The sequence below is a fragment of the Colobus angolensis genome, unplaced genomic scaffold (genome assembly GCF_000951035.1).
Source record: "Colobus angolensis palliatus isolate OR3802 unplaced genomic scaffold, Cang.pa_1.0 Scaffold117, whole genome shotgun sequence".
NCBI classification, from domain to species: Eukaryota; Metazoa; Chordata; class Mammalia; order Primates; family Cercopithecidae; genus Colobus; species Colobus angolensis.
Window position 1 is genome coordinate 7,600,479 of NW_012112808.1, and position 6,000 is coordinate 7,606,478.

Here is a 6,000-nt window from a genome sequence, read left to right on the forward strand (position 1 = left end):
TTTTAATTAAGTATTTTAACCTCACAAGACAGTATTATTTTTGTTATTTTGTACATTCAACACTCATTTAGATCAGGGTTTCTCAAACCTGGCACTGTTGACATTTTAGGCTAGATGCTTCTTTGTGTAGGAGCTGCCTTAGGCATTGTAAGATGCTTATCAGCATCCCCAGTCTCCACCCACTAGACTCCAGTAGCATCCTCCCCACCCCAGGTTATGGGCCTCAAATGTGCCTCCAGTCAGTGACAGTGTCCCCCAGGAAGCAAAACTGACTTCAGATGAGAACCACAGATTTAGACTTGCCACACATATTTACCATGTCTTATCCTTTGTTTCTTCTACCTTTCATTTCTTCCTTCATTTCTGTGCTTTTCTCTAAAATAATTTTCCTCCTGCCTTCATGGGTGTTTTTGGTAAAAAAAAAAAAAAAAGATTTCCTCAGTTTTTGTTTGCCTTAAAACATTGTGTTTTCATGTTCATTCTTAAGGATGTTTTCACTAGGTATAGAATTCTGATTTGCAGTTATTTCCTTTCAGTGCTTTACCTTCAAAAAAGCAACAATTAGACTTATAGTTAATTTTTCAACTGAAATTATGAAACTGTTAATCCACCACCACCAGCATCCTCCTCAGCTATTTTTAAAATTTTCTCTCGGTCTTCAGTTTTCATCGTTATCAGCATGCCATCCTCAGGTATGGTTTCTTTGTATTCATCCTGTCTGAGGTTTATAGTGCTTTTTAAATCTGTGGCTCGGCCGGTTGAGGTGGCTCATGCCTGTAATCCCAGCACTTTGAGAGACTGAGGTGGGCGGATCACAAGGTCAGGAAATCAAGACCATCCTGGCTAATACGGTGAAACCCTGTCTCCACTAAAAATACAAAAAATTAGCCATGCGTGGTGGCATGCACCTGTAGTCCCAGCTACTGGGGAGGCTGAGGCAGGAGAATGGCGTGAACCTGGGAGGGGGAGTTTACAGTGAGCCGAGATCACGCCACTGCACTCCAGCCTGGGTAACAGAGCAAGACTCCATCTCAAAAAAAAGAAAAAAAAAGAAAAGAAAAGAAGAGAAAAATCTGTGGCTCAATATCATTAATCAGCTTTGGACTATTCTCAGTCACAATCTCTTCAAATACTGGCTCTGCTCCATTCTTTCCTCCTCCTGTCTCTGGGACTCCAAATTCATATGCTCAGAATTGTTCACTGTGTCCTGTGTATCCTTGGTATTTTGATATGGAGCTTGCTGACTTTCAGCCTCACTCCTAAGTGATGGGGGCAGGTTCTCTGTTGACAAACCTTCCACATATGCATCTTTGAGTTTTTCTTTTTGGCTGCTCAGATTTCCAGGAATGGAGTCTTCCAGTCTTCTACCTGCAGGGTGAAGATTTGACTTCTAGCTTTCTGAGAGGCTTCAAAGGAACAAGAATCTCAGCATGTAGCACTCATCTAAGCATTTGGTCGATTAATCCTGGTGTGTTCATTATGGTATTATTGTATTAATTGTAGCTGGCATCTTCCAGTCTAATAACCCCCTGTTTTACTCATTCCACAATGTCTTTATATAAAAGGTAATGAGTTTAAAATATCTCCGCTAAGTATAATGATGGCTGCAACTTCGGGTGTAAAACTTGTATCAGCCAAGAGATATTCTCTTCTGTTCTTAACTTCCTAAAGTTATCATAAATAGGTATTGAAACTTAACAAGTGCTTTTTCTGCATCAACAAATCACATGATTTTCTCTATTTTATTACTATGGCAAATCTAACATCCTTACTTTCCTGGGATAAACCCTACTTAGTTCTGAAATATTTTATGTACTGTTGGATTCAGTTGACTGGTCTTGTTTTTGTTCTTGTTTTGGATTTCTACATGTGTGCTCATAAGTGAAATGGGCCTATGATCTTTCTTTGTATTGTCCAAAGTCAAGTCGTGTAGCCAAAATGATGATATTAAATGGATCAGGCAGCTTTTTTTTCTTTCCGCTATTTTCTGGAACACCTTATATAAAAGAGGAATTAGCTGCTCCTTGGAATTTTATTTTTAGAATTCACCTTAACCATCTAGGCATGTGAGGTATATTAGTCTGTTCTCACACTGCTAATACAGACATATCCAAGACTGAGTAATTTACAAAGGAAAGAGGTTTTATTGGCCAGGTGCTGTGGCTCACGCCTGTAATCCCAGCACTTTGGGAAGCCAAGGCAGGCAGATCACGAGGTCAGGAGTTCGAAACCAGCCTCGCCAACATGGCGAAACCCCGTCTCTACTAAAAAGTACAAAAATTAGCCGGACGTGGTGGCGGGCGCCTGTAATCCTAGCTACTCGGGGGGCTAAGATAGGAGAATCGCTTGAACCCAGGAGGTGGAGGTTGTGGTGCGCCGAGATCGTGCCACTCACTCCACCCTGGGCGACAGAGTGAGACTCTGTTTCAAAAAAAAAAAAAAGATTTAATTGACTCAAAGTTCAGCATGGCTCGGGAGGCCTCAGAAAACTTACAATCATGGCGGATGGGGAAGTAAACGTATCCTTCTTCAGATGGCAGCAGCAGGGAGAAGAATGAGAACCCAGAGAAGGGGAAAGCCCCTCTTAAAGCCACCAGCTCTCATGAAAACTTACCCACTATCACGAGAATAACATGGGGGAAACCGCCCCCATGATTCAATTACCTCCCACCAGGTCCCTCCTATGACACGTGGGGATTATGGGAACTACGATTCAAGATGAGATTTGGGTGGGGGCAAGACCAAACCACATCATGAGGTTTGGGAAAAAATAAATCTTTGGCCAATTTAATTTATTTGATATCTATTAGTCTCTTTCAAGTTATCTCTTTGTCCTTACACTAATTTTGGGATATTATAATTTTTTTCTAGGAACTTAATTACTCTGTAAGAGTTTTCATCCACTAGCATACAAATATAACATTATTATTTTACTTTATTTAGATTCCTAGAGTGTTTGTTGTTATTTGCTCTTTCTCATTCATCATTTGCAGAGATCAGAGGTCAGCCTACATTACCAATTTTTTTCAAAGAACTAGTTTTTGGTTTGAAAACTCACTTTTAATTTTTTCTCTATATTATGAATGTCTGCCCTTTATTCATTTTTTTTTTGGACTTGCCCTGTTGTGCCTTTTCAAAAGTTGTGAGTTGAACATTCACTATATTTATTATTAACCTTTCTGGTTTCCTAATTAATGTATTTAAAAGCTAAAAAAAATCCTAATAAGTGCTATGTTTAGTAATGAATCACAACTTTCAACTTTTGAAAAGTAGGATTTCATTATCATTCAGTCCTAAATATCCTTTCACTTGCTGATTGATTTCTTTTGAAGTTGGTTCAATTAGTAATATATTTTTAATTTACAAATACATTGACTTTTTCGCTTTCATTTGTTATTTATTTCTACTGATTGCATTATGGGAGAGAAACTAGCCATATAGAGAAAATATAGCTATTGGTTATTTGGAATGTATTGACACCGCCCTTACGGCTAATACATTGTTGATTTTCTTTTATTTTCCTTTATTTTTAATTTAATTTTATTTATTTATTTATTTATTTTGAGACGGAGTCTCCCTCTATCGCCCAGGCTGCCGTCTGCCTCCCAGGTTCACACCATTCTCCTGCCTCAGCCTCCCGAGTAGCTGGGACTACAGGCGTCCGCCACAATGCCCGGCTAATTGTTTGTATTTTTAGTGGAGATGGGGTTTCACTATGTTAGCTAGGATGGTCTTGATCTCCTGACCTCGTGATCCACCCACCTCAGCCTCCCAAAGTGCTGGGATTACAGGCATGAGCCACCGCGCCCAGCCTATTTTCCTTTATTTTTTTTGAGACAAGGTGTCACTCTGTTCCCTGGGCTGTAGTGCAGTGGGGCAATCACAGCTCACTGCAACCTCATCCTCTTAGACTCAGGTGATCCTTCCACCTCAGCCTCCCAGGTAGCTGGGGCTACAGGCACACACCACCACACCCTGCTACATTTTTGTACTTTTTCTTTCTTTTTTTTTTTTTGTTTTGACAGGGTTTTGCCATGTTGCCCAGGCTAGTCTCAAATGGCTGGCCTCAAGCAATCCTCCTGCCTCAGCCCCACAAAGTGCTGGGATTACAGGCATGAGTCACCACACCTGGTGATTATCATAAATGTTCTGTGTGTGTGATTGTGTCTGTGTGTGTGATTAAGAAGACTCTGTCTCTGTCTCTTTCTCTGTTTCTCTTCCTCTCTTTCTCTGTCAGTTCTATATTATGTCCATGACCTCAAGCATGTATTATACTGTTAAAATTTTTGTATCTCTGTATCTCTGCTTATTTTTAATCTATTTGATCTAGCAGTTTCTGAAAAGGCTGTGTTAAAAACCTCAAAAACAACTGAAGGTTTATGTAATTCTCTTGCAGTTCTATCTGCTGTTGCTTGATATATAAAGGCCATAAAAGCTATGGTGGATATATGTTTTTGTTCTATTGTTCTTTTTGCAGTTATATAGCATTTTGTTTTGTTGTAAATGACCTTTTTGCCTGTTATTTTATTTTTTTGAAAATTAAGATTGCTAACCCAACTTTCTTTGGGTTCATATTTGCCTATTACAGCTTTTTTCATCTTATTTCCAAACTTCCTTTACCTCTCCATTTTACGAGTGTCTCTTGTATATAATATATTATAGAATTTTTAAATCCAATACATTTACTACAGTTACTAATATATTAGAAATTAATCTACCTTCTTATCTTTCCTTTCTTTTTTGTCTTCCAATCAAATAGATTGAGTTTACTTCTGCTGATTTAAAATGGTTTTCCCACTCCTTTTTACAACTGTGTATTATTCCGTTGTGTGAATTTTCCATAATTTATTTAATGAATCCATTTCTGATGGATATTCAAGTTGTTTCCAACGGTATTCCAATCATATTCTAGTTCAAACAGTCAATAACCTTTTTCACAGTTTCTAATCCCAGCTCATCTTGTAAGTTTGCCTTTCTGGATGCCTTTGACTCCAAGCATTGATGGTCCTCTCACAGGCTCTGTCTTAGGTTGGGTTCTCCAGAAGCAGGCCCTGAGATAAGATTCATGTGAATATGGCTTACTAGGACCCAACCCCAGGAAAACCTGGCGGGAGAGTGGGGAGCAGAACCAGGAAGGAGGCCAAGCCAGGTGCAGTTTCAAACTCATCACCAGGGAAAGTGACTTTGTTTCAGTCCACCCAACATGGGTCTGTCCTCACTGTGCCCAGACCAGGGCAAGCACCCTACAGTGTTTATAGCCATGCTCCATCTGGCATTGTTAAGGGGGACCGTTAAGGAGACATAAATTCCAGGCACTTCTGATGAGCATCAAAGGTGAAGAACCCTAAAGGCAGCCTGTGGACAGAGGGATGCAGGCAATGGCTTTGGGAAGCTAATATGCCTGGGAATGCCCTGGCTGACATAACCTTGTACGTTGCAGTGTCCTGGCTCCTAACTCAGTCCAAGCCAAAGAAGGAGAATCAGGAGATTCGAAGGAAGCTCTCTAATCTCTTCCATTTTCAGCCTGAGAACAATGATGGGCTTTAAAGCAAGGCACCTCTATGCAGACGCTTGTCTACCATGTATAGGTCATGACATCATAGGCAGGACATCACTTAACTGTTTTGCTTTGTTTTTGGAGAATAAGTCTTGCTTCATCGCCCAGGCTGGAGGGCAGTGGCACCATCTTGGCTCACTGCAACATCCGCCTCTTCAGTTCAAGCCTTTCTTCTGCCTCAGCCTCCCAAGTAGCTGGGATTACAAGCACCCACCTAATTTTTGTATTTTTAGCAGAGGCGGGGTTTCACCATATTGGCCATGCTGGTCTCGAACTCCTGAGCTCAAGTGATCCGCCTGCCGTTTTCAGCCACATTTTCCTCATCTATAACTGGAGATGACACTAGTTCTTATAGCAGAAAGCTTAGCATGGTGCCTTGCAGAGAGTAAGTGGCAACACAAGTTCCTGTCATTATTACTATTGTGTTGTGGTGGTGGTGGTGG